Source organism: Gorilla gorilla, chromosome 19, assembly GCF_029281585.2.
Source record: "Gorilla gorilla gorilla isolate KB3781 chromosome 19, NHGRI_mGorGor1-v2.1_pri, whole genome shotgun sequence".
NCBI lineage: Eukaryota > Metazoa > Chordata > Mammalia > Primates > Hominidae > Gorilla > Gorilla gorilla.
Genome location: NC_073243.2, coordinates 89,475,220 through 89,496,301, shown reverse-complemented (window position 1 = coordinate 89,496,301; position 21,082 = coordinate 89,475,220). Strand labels below are relative to the sequence as shown.

The 21,082-nt window shown below is 34.2% G+C and overlaps 1 protein-coding gene across 4 annotated transcripts in view; it reads right to left on the bottom strand.

The window, feature by feature from the left end:
- The window catches only part of CDH12 (cadherin 12), a 1,104,089-nt gene that overhangs the window by 651,942 nt on the left and 431,065 nt on the right, over positions 1-21,082 (bottom strand). For 2 of the 4 annotated variants that reach the window (XM_055367890.2, XM_055367892.2), the window contains exon 3: positions 1,315-1,409. The exons of the other annotated variants lie outside the window; for them this stretch is intronic. The gene's annotated coding sequence lies outside the window, so the exon portion shown is untranslated. The remainder of the gene's footprint in view (positions 1-1,314; positions 1,410-21,082) is intronic. 4 annotated transcript variants of the gene reach the window in all.

Sequence of the window (21,082 nt, the reverse complement as noted above, 5' to 3'; positions counted from 1 at the left end):
TTGACTATATTATTTTACTATATGATGCATATATAGTAATAATACCTTCTTGATGTGTTAAGTTCTAGTTGGGGAATGCTAAAATTGAACAAAATTGAGGATGAAGGAGCAATTGTAGTATTTTTCACAATCATAAAAGCAATTTTTATCAGACATATTTGTATGTAATATGCAATCTGTGCTAGCAAACATTAGGAAGCTCTAAGTCAATTGCCTTAAAAATAATATATATTTTATAATTTTACACACACACACACACAATTTTTTTTTGAGGTCTGGCAATCTAAACCCCTCATTTTGAACTGAGGAAACTCAAAGCACAAACTCACCTATTTAGATTAGTATAAAGTTTTGCTTAGAATAAAAATTCCTGATTTTCTTTTCAGCTCTTCTTTCCAATATACAGTCTCTATACATTTGGTATGTTACAAGCTCCAGAATTCACTTTAGTGATACAAAAAATAAACTTGGCTTAGTATTTAACAGTTTATTTTATCCTTCTCATCAAGAAGCCTGCCCTTTTTTTTGTTGTTTTCTTAGCTAACATTCATAAAAGCAGCATCAGAGAAGGATATTAATGTGTAGAAAATTGTTCTTACATACTTGCCTAAATTATGTATTTGATTAAAACTGCTATAACAGCCATGCCTTTCTAACCAGTAAAATGAATCTCATGCATCAAGGTAATGACTAGACCTTTAACATGATATATTGTAAGCTACAATACCTGTAGAAATGAGTGAGGAAAGAATAATTACAAAGGAAGTATGTGTTTGAGGAAACAACTTTTGCAATTAGAGGCCTGCATTTAAGGAATGCCAGTGTTTCTGTGTTTCCCCTGGATATTCTTGGTAACTAGCACAGTGTTGTAACAATTTTAAGACATTACAAATTAACATATGTGACCATGAGAATTTATCTATGAGGAATATTTTTAAATTAATGACTCTTCATGGTTTTATATGTATATTCAAAACATAATAATCAACTGGGCGCGGTGGCTCACGCCTATAATCCCAGCTCTTTGGGAGGCCAAAGCAGGTGGATCACCTGAGGTCACGAGTTCGAGACCAGCCTGGCCAACATGGCAGAACCCCATTTCTACTATAAATACAAAAATCAGCCAGGCGTGGTGGTGGGCGCCTGTAATCCCAGCTACTCGGGAGACTGAGGCAGGAAAATGGCTTGAACCTAGGAGGCGGAGGCTGCAGTGAGCCGAGATCGCGCCACTTCACTCCAGTCTGGGTGAAAGCGCGAAACTGTCTTAAAAAAAATAAAAAATAAAGAAAAAATCATAACAATCAATTTACTTACAAGTTAGAGGCAATTTATTTTCTAAGGCCAGCTTATATATCTCAAATTGTTTTGACCTCCACAGTAACTTGATTCTATAGCACTGGACATCAAAGCTGAAAAATATGTAAAGAAAATGCTTTAAGAATATGCAAGACTCTCTGGATTCTGTACATCATTAATTCAGCCTTCCCAGAATATTTGGTTGACACATCTCTATGAAACTTTGAAATTTCTCACATATTATAATTCATAACCAAAGAAGAGTTCTCTAAACAAAATTCTATCAGGCCAAAGATAGTAACTTTGTGGAAAAAATAAAAAAGCTCACATCCTAATCAGCATTGCCTAAGAAAGAGAAAATGGTAGGCAGAATGAGAAATAAAATGGTTTAAACAATAAATTTAGTTCCAATCATTCAAAGTGACTTAATGGTGACAGAATGGAGTCAACTGCATTAAACAAACAGACCTGGTAGATCATAAGTTTCTAAATACAAGAGCAAAGCCAGCACTGTAATGACATTTCTTGTTACAGTCGTCCCTCAGGATCTGTGGCGGACTTGGTTCCAGGACCTCCTACAGATACCAAGATTCACAGATGTTCAAGTTCCTAATATAAAATGGCATAGTATTTGCATATAGCCTACACACATCTTCCCATATACCTTAAATCATCTCTAGATTACTTATAATGCATAATAGAATGCAAATGCTATGTAAATAGTAGTTATACTGGATTGTTTAGGAAATAATGGCAAGTAAAAATGTTTGTATATATTCATTATGGATGCAATTTTTTAAAGCATATATTCAGTCTCTGATTAAATATATCCAATTCAATATTAGTTGAATCCATAGGTGCAGAATCCACAGATACAGAGGATAGATTGTATTTATATTGTAGTTACAGATTATAAAATGCTTTCATAAACATACTCGCTTTTTAACTTTAATCATTACAACAACCTTCCTAGGTTGGCAAGTCGAGGACTCTTTTTGACATTATTGAAATGAAATCAACTTTTAGGGAAGGAGGGACCCAAATAATAGTTAGCTGAACTGCAATGAAGAGAGTCATCACTCAATACTAGGTATCGTCAATCCTGTAATCTCTTCGCTACCCTAACCTGCAGTCATTGACATGATAATGCAGCCCGCATGATATTAAAGGTAAACCAATTAATTGTATTCCTCAGCTACAGTTTACAGGAATATATTTGAGAGGGTTATAATGTTTGTGATTTTTGAATCTGGAAATTTGTTTTAAGCTGATACCGTCTCTCAAAATATTACTCTTTCCACCAGATAAAAAAATATATTATTCTTTCCACCAGAAAGAAGAAAAGATATTATTTTCCCTAAAGGGTAACAGATTTTTGAAAAGCCAAATACATGCAAAAACAATGATCCAAATTAGCATATTTAGAGAATATTCTGAACAAAGCTTCTAAGATTAGAGAGACTGATAGTAGCTAAGTATGTGGTAATACAGATAAATTTCATTATCTGTTTATTGAATGTGGATTTTTCAGATTGTTCAAAAAAAGCTCTTTGAAAACTACACTTAAAGGGAACAATATGGGGAACAATATGCATCACAGTTGATAGAATCCAAACTTGTAATGAACTAATACCAAGTATATGAGTATAAGCCTTGATAAAGCAACATACTTATACATAATGAACTCATAATGAAAGAAGAAACAGCAAATATGAAAGAATATAAATCAGATCAAATACATTATTTTATTTATACTTGGCTATGGTCACTTACTTAATTCTAAGTAATGAGAAATTGAATACTTTGGCTTCAATTCTGTTCTTTTTTAGTGTTTGTCACTAGAAAAAAAATTCAATCTGGATCTCTAAGTAAAATTGTACATCAATGTACACATTATATCCAGCAGCCTATTCATATTTCCCTTGAAGGTGCCATTGACATCTCAAACTCGAAAATTATCATTTAAGTTAATTATTCACCCTGTCTCTCAAAAATGTCTTCTCCTATGATTGCATATTTTAATGAGAGGCACTACTATAATTCATCCAATTTCCTAAACTCCAGTTCTTTGTGGCACCCTTTGATTTCTTATTCTCCCATATTAGTCATAGCCAAGATATTACCAAATCCTATCTTCAATGTTCTCAATAGTTTAAAATCCACTTCATTTTCTCCACCAAATTATTATGTCAGTTAATACCATTACCATATCCTGTTTAAGTTACTAATCTTCCCCAACTCTAAGCTTTCTATTACTCTCTAATTATTTCTGCACTCTACAGTAAAAGATGATTTTTTTTTGAATCCCAAGTTGATCATAGCACTGCCTAATTAAATCCTTTTTATCTTTCCCCATGGCTTTCTGCATGAGCCCGATATACTTCAAGCTTACCTGTCATCATCTTTCACCAGCTACCTGCATAATGAGTTTAGGAGGAGTTAAACTGCACACTACACCTAAGCAGTGCAAAAACCACTAGTTTGCTCAAGGACTTTGGGAATATATTTTCATTTATAATTCTCATCTCTTCTCTTCTGTCACTTTACTTACACTCAAACAATTACCTGTCCTTTCTTCGGTAAACCTTCATTTTCTCTGCCTAGATTAGACTCCATGTCTGATTAGACTACCTGTTCAATTATACCTTCATACAGGATGCTTTTTTACGTTTCCTGACAAATTACTGTACTGTGTAGAAATAGTCTATCGCCTTCTCTATCTCTCAACAGGACTGTGAGTTTTGGGATGGTACATAGTAAGTTTTTCACAGTCACTGCATTCTCAAAATCTTCCCATTTCAGTCAGTTTATTTTTAGTTTTCATAAAGTTTTGAGTGTAAAGCCTCATTAATCACTGGCATCAACAGTCATATGGACTAGGTGGACTATCTTTAACAATGAAGCACAGTTCAGCAAAACCTATAGCAAAATGATGTGTTTTCCACTTTTATCTCTGTTTATAAAAGCTGTGGCTAAACAAGATAGATTCTTAAAGTCAAGAAATCATAGATAGAGTTTCAGAGACAATTGCTTTTAGGGGTGGGGGTTATTGAAATCAATGTGTCTGACACTATAATGAGGGATAACCTGACACAAAAGGATCCTAAATAAGTGTCCTCGGTCTCTGTGCTTTTTTTCAAAATAGTTGAACCAACAACGTAAGTCACCTATCCAATGTGCATGTTTTTCTTTGTCAAACTCAGTTTTAAGACATTCTTCAAAATATCTGGCAATCTTATGACCAGGAGCAACAGAAGCAATCTGGAAACTTCAACTCACTGCCAAGTAACATTGAAGAATTCAAAATGGATATTATATCATCTATTTATATATGCATATTATTATATATACTATATATACATTATCTGTAATTGTAAATTACATATATAGTACACATGCATTATATTAATATATTAATTGCATATGCATTATGTGTGCACGTGTAAATGTTCATGAATGTATTGCTGCCCACATCACTAAATTAGACTCAATATCACTTAAGTCAAAGCACCTGGAAAAAAAATAGATTCCACCACATTTTAAAGACCTAAAATAATAAAATCAATTATACTACTAAATCAATTCTTCTGTCTTCATTTTATTTTCCCCCTAGACAGTGGACAATTTTGTTTCCAATGAATAATTAAGTGAATTTTTTGCAGTAGACAATTAATGCTTTCTGAATATTTCCTATCAGTATTCTACAGTAAGGCATACTGACTTACCTATCACCATAAGTATTAAACCATATGCTGTAGGCTAGAATATTTATATTAGTATCTTAATAAAAACTTCCAGAAAATTATCTACATATACAGCAAAATGCATCCTTAGGGATCCCCTGCAAATATTTAAAGGTATCTTTTGTGCAAGGAAAATAAGATAGTAAAAGTCTCGTATGTAAGTTTTTAAAGAGTTAGAGTATACTCTTAGCACTCTCGTCTTGGTATTAAAGGCTTCCACAAGAGCCAAGCCTCTTTGACATTTAAAATTGTATTTTTCTTCTCCTTCTAGAGAAACAGCTTACATATGGTTTCACCTGTATTTTTAAGTCTTCTTATCTGAGGTATACACTTGTAGCACAGCATGTTTCTAAGGTCTGGGTGCATATACAAAGAGTGTCTATAAATTAAAAATATAATAAAATAAAAAGAGAAAGATACCCCATATTTCAATTATTCTTATTTCTTATTTCTCCAATTCAAAACCAATTGAAAACTAGCTTATTTTCCAAGTTTAGGATATCACTTATTATTTGGTTTGGAATACCATATTATATTGATTTGAAAAAAATACAGCATAACTCTAGAGTCATAATACTTTTCTCTTTCTTGTGACAAAAATCCATGTTAACAACCAATGGTGAGGGTCTTTCTTCTGCTTAAATAATGTTTTAAGTTTCTTCTATATTATAATTGAGGACTAAGCTATTGATTCTACTCAATGTTTCTTCTACAAAATTAATATAATTTCAGTGGTGTGACGAGATACTGAAATACAGCAAAGAAGCTTAATTGTTTTGGAGAAAAGGATAGGCTAAAGCCTTCTTACCACTCCTACCCCATGACTAGTGGTCAGCCTGAGCATGGTGTTAATAAAGGTTTTGAGGCTGAGAGTGGTAGTTCTGGGGAAGGGTGTCTGGATCAATTAGTGTTATTTTTTTACAGCTCGAAGATAAATGCTTAGATTACCTGGTACATGGTGGCATTATAAAAGTGCGGATGATGATTACTACTTTATAAACATGATGATAATACAAATTATTTTTTATTATGATTTTTCTCACTAGTTTAATTAAAACAGATTTTGATCTGATTGTGAATAGTAAAAATGACAGCATAAAAAGCCTGCATGTTACTTTGTTGGGGCTCAGAGAACAACACCTCAAAATGAAAGCCACAGAAGCAAAAGTTTATCTCTGACCTTCTCCTGCCCTCCTGTCTCTCAGTTCCATTCTCCCCCAAGGATAGGCACAGAAACAAAAATCCTTCTTCCCCAAGGTAGGTCATAAAAACCAGAATCCGTTTTCCCCAGAGCCAACCATAAAACCTAAAAATATTACTCTAACATTCCCTCTGCCTTTCTGTGTAAAAACTGGCCATAAAAAATTATCTGACCTATCTTGTTTGACTGTAGGTCATAAGACTTCCATTCCAGAGAAGGTCCTGCCCCAGACTCGCAGGGAAGAAATGTCACTGAGAGAGGCCAAGAAGAATCTGCACAGAGAGGTTTTGCTGGGTTTCCCCACTCACAGCATTAGATCATATCCTTTCTGTCCAATCATACTTCTACATGGCTATCTATATTTTGTTGATCTTAAGTATAAAAATAGACCATTTCCCCTGTATATTTGGGTCTTTATTCTGAAGGCTCTCATTTATACATATTAAATAAATTTGCATGTTTTTTCTCTAATTAATCTGCCTTTTGCAAGTTGATTTTTCAGCAAACCTTCAGATGGCCAATTCCTCTTGGCCCCTTCAATTTCAATAAAGAACATAACGCTAGACATGAAGATGATTATTCTTTAAAAAAACATGTTTGGGATACAGAAGAGATTTTGTATGTTAAATTTTATGCAAACAAACTCTGAGATAGAAGAGACATTCTAAAAGAGGAGAGATAGCAGCTGACCCAATGAAGGCTGGGGGAAGGAGTGGCAAAGAAATCTGTGTTTCCAGTTGGCCAAGATTATGAGAACAATGAAATAGATTTTTAAAAATGGAAATAAAAGTGAGTCTAGGATATGGAAAAGATGGAATTTAGAGGAAAAAGAACATAATTTTGGGGATAATTGTACTCTATAAAAAGGAATGTTGACACCTCTGATTGTAAAGTATGTAGAGATAAATTGGTCAGGTATATACAAAGATATATAATGGAAATAAACGCAAGAAATAAAATAGAAAAGGAAAAATCAAAATAATGAGTTTATTTCACCCATAAAAATCCATTTATAAATTAAAAACATATGAAATGTATTACATAGTATAAAACTACATATTAATAAATTCTATATAACAATGGAAAACTATAATCCAGGGACTGTATAGTATTGCTAATTTTCACAATACATCAAGCAGATAGGAATCATCATTTTAATTTTATGGATGATAAACTGAGGTTCCCTGAAGTCATTTACTTAAATAGTATGATTAGTAAATGGCAGGAAAGAGGCTTCACACCTTAATCTTTCTGACAGTCCATGAGATCTGCAGATCTTCATGGTAAACTTCACCATGTGATTTTCAAGCATAAATAAACCTTCATAAAGATGTTTCAGTCAGCATAATTTGAGCTCAAAAGATTAAAGCTATTTCACTATATTTCAACATTATATTTCCCCAGAGGACAATTTAAGAAAAATACATAAGCTGTAGTAATCAAACCAATGAAATTGGTTGAATTATATTATTGAAGAGTATATTTATTTTTTCACTCACGTAGTTTTGACCCAGCATTTTTGCTGATATATTTTAGAAATCTAGACAAGACAGCTTTAATTGATGTTACACTTTAATAAAATAGCCCTGGTTCTTACATAGCTTCCCGGAAAATAATCATTTTAGATGATAGGTTTGTGTGAATTTTTATGAATACTTCAGAGACTACCTCATCAATTTATCTGTTGGCTTGATGACTAAATTTGATTAACTGGATAAAGATTTAATTCTGTTTTCTCAGTTGTAATGTTTTGGTTTTCTTCTCTAAAGGCATTCTTCGTATTCAGTTTGTAAATGAAAATAGAATATACAAGTTAATGTGCAATGTGCTTTTAAAGCACAATTGTTTCTAATTAAAAAATGTATTCCTACACCATCATAGGTAGACAGATAGAAATTTCACAGAGAGACATCTGTCAAATTTTGATCATCTTTCCAAGAAAATAGCAGTATTCATGCCATCACTGTCTTCCTGCCTTTATAATGCATAACAATCAGCTAGCTTCCACCATTCTAATTCCAGTAGAGGTAAAAACATATTGCTGGGTTTTAAGATGAATGCCAATCATCATATTCACATGATATTACTATAAAAAACATACATTACTCAGCCTGTGTCCATCTGCTATAAGTCAACTGAATTAGATTTCAAAGTTCTATTGCAATTCAGAAATGTTTCATGTCTTTCGGTTTATTTTATAGGACCACACACCGTTAACTATTACAGTTAATCATTATTAGAATGTCATTCTGAATAGGGCTATAGCACACAAAAATGGTGAATAAAAACCCACCTCCATAAGCTAAACACTTTTTCTTTATCAAAACAGTTATTTGTGATTTTATTGTTTATAAATATCTTTGTCATTTACAGGTTTTCTCTGTTTTATATGACTTTAATCACAATCATAAGAAAGATTGTGTATATGTCATATACATTATTGAGGAGGAAACTGTGGCAGAGTCAAGTGAAGAAAAAGTCATATAATATAAAAAGCTGCTTAATATTGAGGTGAGATGGCCATGGGCACACTTAGGCTATACTATAACTCTGTATAAACAAGCATCCATGTTTCAATCTTTTCTGTGAGGAAATAATGTACCCTTTTATGCCAAAGGACATTTCCTCCACCTGTGCTTTATACCTCTGTTCTTTCCTCTGCAGGGATTCTGCTCCATCTGTAATTAATAGTCTATTGTATTTTTAATATTTCCCTTTTTCTGCCTGCTTCCATCAAAATATTAAAATAGTTGATGTTCATCCATCATCAGAATAATCCTCCTTCCAGCCTATGTTACTATGGAATCAGCTATCATTGTCTTTCATTGACATCTCTTTCTCTTTCACTCACAATAACTCTTGTAGAAAGTTAAATATGTCATTGTTTTTGCTATTATTCAATATTCCATTCAATATTTTATGTGCTTAACTTTGTTTACTACTCCTGTCCAGTTCCCACACTGAGAAAAGTTTGAGGATAGAGATAGAGAGGTAGAGATACAGATTTGAGAATCATCAAAATTTAAATGATTTTTGCAGCTATGTGAGGGAAAGACCATCTCCCAGGGAAAATGTATGGCATGAAAAGTCAAAAGGGGAAAAGTAGTAAGCTCAAAATGCATTAGAATTTAAGAACAAAGGCAAAGATATTGCATAAACATGGCTAGAAGATTTATAAGAAAACTAGGACAGAGTGCTAAGGAGAATAGTGAGAGATCAGAATAACAACAAGAAAGAGTGGACAAAAGCCAAAAATGCCACAAAACTGGTAAGTAATTTTGACTATACCAACATGAAAGTTATGAGTGACTATTTTTACAGAGGTATCTGTGGAAGGATAGGGGTCGAAGTAAAATTATATTGCTTTGAAAAGTGAATAAATGGGCAGTGAGGATGCAGACATAATATTTTCATAGTTATATTTCAACAAATCTGGCTGTGCTGAAAAGCTGCAGAAAAATAGCTATGGCATATGGGCTTAAGGCAAAATTGTATTTTAAAATAATAGCATTTCTTTACATTAGCATAGCATATAGACACACATACACATAGAAAGTTTATTCACATTACTTTATCAGCTTTCTGCTATTTTATTTACTTTTTTCCCCCATTTTTCAATTTGTTAATTTTTCTCAGAGTTTTTTAATAACTTAATGTCACTATTTTGGAGAAAATAATTCAAATTGAATCTAAGTTTTCTTTTCTTCACACATAATATTGAATGCCCTTTCTCTCTCTCTTTATACATCACTTATGTTTTATACTTTTTGCTTTTCAAAAACTTTTAAATAAAAATTTTCTTCAGGCTGATTATTAATTACATTTAGTCCTCAAATTCAAACAAAATAATTTATAATCAGATAATTTATGTTTACAATTTGTGTGAGTACATAACTGAACATATTTCACATTTATAATTGTATGTTTTGTTACAAACTGAAAATATTTGAACTAATTCCGTAGGCAAGAATACCTAGAATTAAAACTCAATGGAGGTCTGCAAACATAACTCTACATAATCAAAAGAAATATTTTTAAAAAATGAATGTACATGAATTCAATTTGTCCATATGATTCTGCACTTATTTGGTTATCAGAAAGATGCAAAATGATATTTAGACATATGATGTTAACCTCTATCAATTACTGTTTTAATGATAGGAGGACTTCCCTTATTCAAACTCTTGCAATATTTTGACATTGTTGTTTGAATAAAGATTAACCAGTTCAATATGTCAAAGTAAAATTTTTACTTCCACTAAAGATTTTGCATTATATGTGCCATATTTCTATGCAATAATTGATAGACAATAATAGAATCTTTCAAAAGCAAAGAGGTATTGGTAGCTTAAATTCTTAGTGGGGTAGGGTTGGAATGTAAGGTTCTCATAGAAATTAATTTTTCCTTGTACTCATGAAAAATTTCTAATTGTTAACATTATTTCAGGTAATTTATATATTTAAAATGAAAACCTCTGCTATGGTAATTTTATTGAATTACTGATTCAGTAAATGAAAAGCACATTGCATATTATTAGTTATAGTTTCAACCATAATTATTACATTTTAATTATTAAATTTCTAAAATAAAATGAAATGCAGTTTTTGGACTTACTTTTTCTAATGATAAAAATTTTAATAGAAACAAAAAAGTGAAAAAAGCTGTAGAAGACTATTTTAAAATAATTTCTGAGTTAATTAAATACGTTTTTAATACAACTAATAACATTATGTAGGGTTACATAATTCAAATGAAGCCTGCTTATTTAGTAACAAATATATCCCTTTAGTAGACAAAACTTAGATGACTCATTGCTATTACTAAAATATGTATCAGCTCACATATAGGGTGGATACACATCTCCATTGCAAATATAATCTCTTAAACTTTTAGACTTTGCAGATTAGCATGAAAGCAATACTAAAATAAAATGGCCAAATGTTGAAAATGTTTAGATATTTTTATTCATTCTATAAGTAGCTCAGGTAGTATTTTTAAAGTGCCTAAAAATAAGTAATAAAGAAATAATAAAGGGGAAAATTGACACAATGTTTTTTTTTTGAAAATTGACACATATGGGAAGTACTTCCCATAATAATTTTAAAACTTAATTTTTAAAAAGAACAACCTGTCCACAGTATTAGAGAATAACTCAATATTGCTTTATGGTAAATCTGCAAAAATGGCCACACATTCTTCCCCCTTTTGTGTCCATACTCACCTCTGTGAAACTTTGCTTTCCATTATGATTGTGGGTCCAGTCATGTGACTTGCCTTGTTCAATGAGATGTCAATGAAAATGACAGCAACAAAGGCTTGAAAAGTTCTTACATAGTGTGATTTGTCCTCTTTCTTGCTGTTTTGGGATTCCTATGAGTACTATTCACTGAAGAAGCCCAGGCTGGCTTGTTGAAACATGAAAGACAAATGGCCCAGGTACTTTCATTAGGAACAGGGCTGCCCTGCTGAGAGGCAGCGGGCCCCAGAAAAATGAGTGAACCCACTTGAGTCTGAGAGCAATCAAAGTACCAACAAAGAATTAAAAGATACACAAATGTTATATTATGTATCACAAGTTTTACTGATACAAAAATTGGTTCTAGGAGTGGGGTGCTACTATTAAAAATATCCTAAAACATTTGGCATTGGATTCAGGATCAGGTTTTGGTTGGCAATACAAAAGAGTCTAGGAAATTGTCAGCAAAGACTTGATACTATCCCAAACAAAACAATAAAAAAAAAAATTGAACCACGAAAGCAGAGAGTAAACTGCTAAAGTAGATTTGCTACATGGTGACCCAGATTATATAGTTGTGGAAAAAATGGTAAAAACTGTTCCCTGTTTTAAATTGAAATATAAAACAAGTGTGATGTACTTGTAGGTCTTGATAAGGTGATTTTTCTGGAATATGATAAAAAGTGACAGTGGACATCTATATACTACGTATGGTAATGCTCAGAAAGAGAAGGATGAGTTATTGGCGTGCATTGGAAATTTAAACTCTTTCTCAATCCTCATTTTTCAAACCAGAAAGGAAGTACAAATGACCTCAGGTTAAAGATCAAATCAAAAGTGTAGCTGCAATACACTTGGTTGAGACCTTTGAAAGATTTAGTCAGTGAGTGGTATAACCTCCCAGCTAGAAAAAGAAAGGAATACATAAAAAAGAAATATTAGTATTACACTAGCCTGGCCACCCAAAGTAGAAAGAAGCTTACCTTAAAAGGAATTGTAAGTGTGGTTTTTAGGTCATAGCAAGGACCCAAATAAGAAATTTGCAATGTTTTTAAGGGAATTGTCCTGCCATCTGAAATTGAAAGAGACTAAGTTTAACACCAAGACAGGACTGTACGGTTTTAACTTTCTATCTTTCGTAGTCAGAATTAGAAAGCTCTTCAGCTACAAATTTAAGATATTTTTAATGAAAATGATCCTTTCAAAGATTAGAGCCATGGGCTAAAGATAATTATGGACTACATTTGATGTTCTTAAACATATTAGTCTCAAGACTTCTTTGTTCTCATATATATTATTTAGGCTCCAGAGAGCTTTTCATTCTTTTGATTCTTTTATCTCTCTTATTTACCAATTAGATATTAAAACTGTGAATTGAAAATGTTTATTTAAAACAATAATAAGCCTACTAACTGATATCATTTTGCATTTTAAGAAAAAATAAACATAATAATTTGAGCAGAGAAAGTAGCATTGTTTTACATTTTCAGGTGCTATGGTTTCAGTGGGTCCACTAAAGTTCAAGTATCTGAAGCTTAATGTCCAATGCAACAGGGTTGAGAGTTAGGACCTTCAAGAGGTGATTAGGTTATGAGGGTCGTGCCTTTCTGAATGCATTGATGCCATTATTGGGGGACTGGATAAGTTCAGGAGTGAGCTGCTGATAAAAGGATGATTTCAGCCTCATCCAGCCTCTTTCCTTTTCTTTCTCTCTTTCACGCCTACTCTTTCACATTTCCGCCTTTCACTATGGGATGACGTAGCAAGAAGGCCCTCGCCAGATATGAGTTACTTCATCCTGGACTTCCCCAATTCTGGAACTATAAGAAATGCATCTTCACTCTTACAAATATCTAGTCTCAAGTATTTTGTTATAGTGGCACCAAACAAAGTAGGACAGCAAGTCTTTTTCTATGATAGAATAAATAGAATAAATCTGAATTCTCATGCATTCTTCTGCATTCTATCAGTTGTGACATGTTGCTGTGGTTGAAATATATAAAGAAAATACAGCCTCTGATAAATATATAGAATAAAAATGGAAGTGTATTTTCATAGCCTTTTTACATTATTTTGGATATTCTTATCTAATAATAGCTCAAAACTTAAAAAGTCACGGACTCTTAAAATCCATACTATTACCTTGCAGTTTGAATAGATCTTTTGCTATTCATGGTTTTGGGATACCATACATGGGTCACCTGGAAATGCGGGTAATTTATTTGTGTACCCTTTTTAAAAACCTTATTTAATTTTATTTTAAGTTCTTAATAGGGATAGCTTTGAATCTATAAATTACTTTGGGCTGTATGGCCATTTTCACGATATTGATTCTCCTACCCATGAGACTGGAATGTTTTTCAATTTGTTTGTGTCCTCTCTGATTTCCTTGAGAGGTGGTTTGTAGTTCTCCTTGAAGAGGTCCTTCACATCCCTTGTAAGTTGTATTCCTAGGTATTTTATTCTCTTTGTAGCAATTGTGAATGGGAGTTCATTCATGATTTGGCTCTTTGTTTGTCTATTATTGGTGTATAAGAATGCTTGTGATTTTTGCACATTGATTTTGTATCCTGAGACTTTGCTAAAGTTACTTATCAGCTTAAGGAGATTTGGGGCTGAGATGGTGGAGTTTTCTAAATATACAATCATGTCATCTGCAAACAGACACAATTTGACTTCCTCTCTTCCTATTTGAATACCTTTATTTCTTTCTCTTGCCCAATTGCCCTGGCCAGAACTTCCAATATTCTGTTGAATAGGAGTGGTGAGAGAGGGTATCCTTGTCTTGTGCCGGTTTTCAAAGGGAATGCTTCCAATTTTTGCCCATTCAGTATGATATGGCTGTGGGTTTGTCATAAATAACTCTCATTGGCCCGGCACGGTAGCTCGCGCCTGTAATCCCAGCATTTTGGGAGGCCAAAGCGGGAGGTTCACTTAAGGTCAGGAATTCGAGACCAGCCTGGCCAACATGGTGAAAACCCATCTCTATTGAAACTACAAAAACTAGCCCGGCATGGTGGCAGGCTCCTGTAATCCCAGCTACCCAAGAGGCTGAGGCAGGAGAATTGCTTGAACCTGGGAGGCGGAGGTTGCAGTGAGCTGAGATCACACCACTGCACTCCAGCCTGGGCTACAAGAGTGAGACTCAAAAAATAAAAATAAATAAATAAATAAATAAATATAAATAGCTCTTATTATTTTGAGATATGTTCCATCAGTACCTAGTTTATTGAGAGTTTTTAGCATGAAGGGTGTTGAAGTTTGTCGAAGGTCTTTTCTGCATCTATTGAGATAATCATGTGGTTTTTGTATTGGTTCTGCTTATGTGATGGATTACGTTTACTGATTTGTGTATGTTGAACTGGGCTTGCATTCCAGGGATGAAGCTGACTTGATTGTGGTGGATAAGCTTTTTGATGTGCTGCTGGATTTAAATTCTGGGATACATGGGCAGGACGTGCAAGTTTGTTACACGGGTAAACACAGGTGTGCTTTGGTGGTTTGCTGCATCTATCAACCCATTACCTAGACATTAAGCCCCACAGGCATTAGCTATTTGTCTTGATGATCTCCCTTCCCCTGCACCCCCTGACAGGCCCCAGTGTGTGTTGTTCCCCTCCCTGTGTCCATGCGTTCTCATTGTTAAGCTCCCACCTATAAGTGGGAACATGTGGTATTAGGTTTTCTGTTCCTGTGTTAGTTTGCTGAGGGTAATGGCTTCTACCTCCTTCCATGTCCCTGCCAAGGTCATGATCTTGTTCCTTTCTATGGCTGCATAGTATTCCGTGGTGTATATGTACCACATTTTCTTTATCCAGTCTATCATTGATGGGCTTTTGGATTGATTCCATGCCTTTGTTATTGTAAATCGCGCTGCAGTGAACATACATGTGCTTGTGTCTTTATAATAGAATGATTTATATTGCTTTGGGTATATAGCCAGTGATGGGATTGCTGAGTTAAATGGTATTTCCAGCTGTAGGTATTTGAGGAATTGCCATACTGTTTTCCACAATGGTTGCACTAATTTACATTTCCACCAAAACTGTAAAAGCATTCCTATTTCTCCACAGCCTCACCAGCATCTGCTGTTTCTTGACTTTTTAGTAATCACCATTCTGTCTGGCATGAGATGGTATGTCATTGTGGTTCTGATTTGCATTTCTCTGATGATCAGTGATGTTGAACTTTTTCTCATGTTTGTTGGCCACATAAATGTCTTCTTTTGATAAATGTCTGTTCTTTTCCTTTGCCCACATTTTAATGGGGTTTTTTTGTTTTGTTTTGTTTTGTTTTGGTGTGCGTGTGTGTTGTAAATTTGCTTAAGTTACTTGTAGATTCTGGATATCAAACCTTTGTCAGATGGATACATTTCAAAATTTTCTCCTATTCTGTAGGTTGTCTGTTCACTCTGATGCTATTTTCTTTTGCTGTGTAGAAGCTCTTTAGTTTAATTATATCCCATTGGTCAATTTTTGCTTTTGTTGCAATTCCTTTTGACATTTTCTTCATGAAATCTTTGCCCATGTCTATGTCCTGAATGGTATGGCCTAGATTTTCTTCTAGGGTATTTATAGTTTTGGGTTTTACATTTAAGTCTTTAATCCATTTTTAGTTAATTTTTGTATAAGGAGTAAAGAAGGGGTCCAGTTTCAATTTTCTTCATATGGCTAGCCAGTTTGCCCAGCACCGTTATTAAATAGAGAATCCTTTCCCCATTGTTTGTTTTTGTCAGATTTGTCAAAGATTAGATGATTATAGATGTGTGGTCTTATTCCTTAGATCTCTATACTATTCCATTGGTCTATGTGTCTGTTTTTGTACCAGCACCATGGTGTTTTGGTTACTCTTGCCTTATAGTATAGTTTGAAGTTTGTTAGTGTGATGCTTCCAGCCTTTTCTTTTTCCTTAAGATTGTCTTGGCTATACAGGCTGATTTTTTGAATAAAATTCAAAATATTTTTAAACTATTAATTTCAAAGTAGTTTTTGATAATTCTGTGAAGAATGTCAATGGTAGTTTAATGGGAATATCATTGAATCTATAAATTACTTTCAGCAGTATGGTCATCTTTATGATATTGATTGTTTCTATCTGTGAGCATAGAATGTTTTTCCATTTGTTTGTGTCCTCTCTGATTTCCTTGAGCAGTGGTTTATAGTTCTTGAAGAGGTCCTTCACATCCCTTGTTAGCTGTATTAATAGGTATTTTATTCTTTTTGTAGCAATTGTGAATGAGAGTTCATTCATGATTTGGCTCTCTGCTTGTCTACTGTTGATGTAAAGGAATGCTTGTAATTTTTTCACATTAATTTTGAATTCTGAGACTTTGCTGAAAAGTTGTTTATCAGCTTAAGAAGCTTTTGGGCTAAGACGGTCGGGTTTTCTAGATATAGGATCATGTAATCTGCAAACAGAGACAGTTTGACTTCCTCTCTTCCTATCTGAATACCTTTTATTTCTTTTTAAAATTTATTATACTTTAAGTTCTGGGATACATGTGCAGAACCTGCAGTTTTGTTACACAGGTATACACGTGTCATGGTGGTTTGCTGCACCCATCAATCTGTCATCTACATTAGGTATTTCTCCTAATGCTAGCCCTCCCCTAACCTGCACTCCCTGACAGGCCCCAGTGTGTGATGTTCCCTTCCCTGCGTCCATGTGTTCTCATTGTTCAACTCCCACCTATGAGTGAGAACATGCGGTGTTTGGTTTTCTGTTCTTTTGTTATTTTGCTGAGAATGATGGTTTCCAGCTTCATCCATATCCCTGCAAAGGACATGAACTCATCCTTTTTTATGGCTGCATAGTATTCCATGGTGTATATGTGCCATCTTTTATTTATCCAGTCTATCACTGACAGGCAGTTAGGTTGGTTCCAAGTCTTTGCTATTGTGAACAGTGCTGCAATAAACATATGTGTACATGTGTCTTTATAGCAGAATGTTTTAAAGTCCTTTGGATATATGTCCTGTAATGGGATTGCTGGGCCAAATGGTATTTCCGGTTCTAGATCCTTGAGGAATCACCACACTGTCTTCCACAATGGTTGAACTAGTTTACAGTCCCACCGACAGTGTAAAAGCATTCTTGTTTCCCCACATCCTCTCCAGCATCTGTTGTTTACTGACTTTTTAATGATCACCATTCTAACTGGTTTGAGAAGGTATCTCATTTTGGTTTTGACTTGCATTCCCTAATGACCAGTGATGATGAGCTTTTTTTCATATGTTGGTTGGCTGCATAAATGTCTTCTTTTGAGAAGTGTCTGTTTACATCCTTTGCCCACTTTTTGATGGGGTTGAATACTCTTCATTTCTCTTTGAATTCTCTTTCTTTCTTTCTCTTGCCTGATGGCAATGGCCAGAGCTTCTAATACTACGGTGAATAGGAGTGGTGAGAGAGGGCATTTTGTCTTATGCCAGTTTTCAAGGGGAATGCTTCCAGCTTTTGCCTATTCAGTATGATATTACCTGTGGGTTTGTCATAAATGACTGTTACTATTTTCAGGTAGGTTCCATTAATACTTAGTTTAATGAGAGTCTTTCACCTGAAGGGATGTTGAATTTTATAGAAGGCTTCTTCTGCATCTATTGAGATAATTATGCAGTTTTTTCTTTAGTTCTGTTTATATTATGAATTGCATTTATTAATTTGCATATGTTGAACCAGCCTTGCATACTTGATCATGGTGGATAATCTTTCTGATGTGCTGTTGAATTCGGTTTGCCAGTATATTTTTGAAGATATTTGCATTGATGTTCATCAGAGGTATTGGCTTAAGGTTTCCTTTTTTTGTTGTAAATGATGACACATTGCATGATACGATATCAACAAATAACACTTGTATAATATTACCATGGATCTAATAAAAAGATTTTTTTATATATTGAGAACCTGGCAAGCTTGTGATGGTGGGAAAAATTTGTCTTAAATTCGAATATGTGCCAAAAGCTCAAATTTTGTCATTGGCTACAAATACAGTCATTTGTCCTTCTTGAAGTTACAGATGGGCATTCATTTTCAATAAATTATCCATGAAATACCTCAGTCTGAATTCTCATAGGTTGTCAGTTATCCATTTGAGTGAAAAACTAGATTCCATGAAGAAAATCTGCTGTAATTCAGATTGGAACTCCATTATATATATTATTTTTCTTGATAGAGGTGTTACACTTCAATATGTAGCAAATGTTCTTTATGCATACTTCCCATTTTGTGACAGAGTATATTAAATCATTGAATACTGTTATTGACTATAGTCACCCAATTGTGCTATCAAATTTAATTTGAAATTTAATAATTTTGTGATTTCAACAAGGACAAAGTAAAACTGGTTTTCTTTCCTTTTGTGTGTGTGTTGGTGAAGAATACCCTTGGTGGAGGTTATCTCCATCACAATTTGTGCTAATTTTACACACCATTGTTTTTGAATCATCAGTACAAATGTAAACACAGTAAAAAAAAAAAAAAAAGCAAATAATGCCCTAGCGAACTTATGAAGATAGCTTTTATTTGGGCCCCCTTAAAAGGACCTATGGTGTACCAGCTATGCAAATACTACTTCTGAGAATCTGAGAACCACTCCTGAGATGTGCAGAAACCAAGAGACTTGGAGCCACTCTGAGAGATCAGAACTGGGATCTAGTCTAGAAAAACTCGTGCTCCAGAGTAGGTAATCCTGGCAATATTTCCCCTGGGGATTTCAGAATAACTAGGAACAAGTCAGTTTGTGTTTCTTACCACCCTGACACTTTTTGAATGTGGGATAGGTCTATTGTAGAAAAGCTATTCTTGTCTCACAATTGTGTACTTAGTGTTTGTACGCATGTAGGGAAAGAGAGACAATTACTTGATCAAAAACAGCGGAATTCAAAAAGCCCAGTGAAATACCATAGAGATTATGAGATCGCAAACTTCAAGCCTGATGCTGTGATTGGATGCCACTTTTTGTGGTAGTGAAAGGGATGACTGGCCTGACTGGCCGGGCACAGCGGCTCAAGCCTGTAATCCCAGCACTTTGGGAGTCCGCGGCGGGTGGATCACGAGGTCAGGAGATGGAGACCATCCTGGCTGACACGGTGAAACCCCGTCTCTACTAAAAATACAAAAAATTAGCCGGAGGTGTTGGCGGGCGCCTGTAGTCCCGGCTACTTGGGAGGCTGAGGCAGGAGAATGGCGTGAACCTGGGAGGCGGAGCTTGCAGTGAGCCGAGATCCCGCCACTGCACTCCAGCCTGGGCGACAGAGCGAGACTCTGTCTCAAAAAAAAAAAAGAAAAAAAAAGAAAAAAAGAAAAAGAAAGAAAAAAAAAGAGGGTGACTGCATTATGCTTGACGTATCCACGAAAATTTATTTATTAAATATTTAAATGTAAATTTAAATGTCCAGAGCACCAGATGTGGTAGGCTGTACAATTCACCACAAATTCTTCCCCCTTGTGTGCCTACATCTTCTTACCATGTATCTGTGAATGGGATCTTACTCTGTCTCTGGGCTTGTGCCTATCCCTTAATTTGGCCAAGGGATTAACAACAAATAGGATATAATCAGAGGATGTAAAAGCACTTGCAGAGTACGGCGTTTCTTTCTTGTTGCTTTTCAGAACTTTGTGAAAGACAACATGTGAAAAACTCCAGGGTAATACACTGGAGGTGAGAGCTATATGGCCCAGTTACCCCTGCTGATCGAGCTCAAAGGCAGCCAGCCTCAACTGAGTGGCAACTGGCCACAGAAACCTATGTAAGACCAACTGCCACCAGAAAGTCTATGCAACTGAGCCCACTGAACTTACCAGCCTTCAGAATCATGAATTCCATAAATATTTGTTTTTAACCATTTAATTGTGCAGGCTTTGTTATTCAACCAGAGTTAACCGATACACACTGTATGTTCCCTCTTCACGGACTCTTCAGTGTTCCTTACAAATAATTGTATTATTCTTTGCTCATGAGATTCCTTCGTTTTGAATTCCCTATGCCTTGCTCTACCTTATATAGTCTTACTCATTTAATCTCCTGCAGTATTCTTTTATATCTGTTCTTTATATCTTATTTAATGGAATATCTATATTGATCGATTTGCTTATAACCATAACATAGCCACAAATAATAAAATCTTAGAAATAAGGAATAAATAATATAAGACTTTTAATCAGATATGACATAAAAATGAACTGTTTAAAACTCATTTTGAATATAAAATATGCCAAACAAAAATATAGTTATATCAAGAAAATTACATTTAAAATAGATATTTCTTCCATACATGATATATCTGCACATTGCTTTTTTACTTGGATAGAGGCTAGAGAATTTTTACATTTATATATACATATATATATAGAGAGAGAAAATTTTTACATATGAAATGATATATATGTAAAATTATATGTGTGTGTGTGTGTATACATATATATACATATACTTCTTTCCTTTTAAATAAATGCATAGGATTCCATGATATTGGCCTCATAATTCATTTTTACTAACAATAGCTAGGCTATTTCCAGGTTTGTTATTCTTATGGTTTTGTGAGTGTGGTAGTTTACATTTTATTTTGTTTACTTTATCTGGTTTTCTTTTGCCTTAATAATAGTGTGTC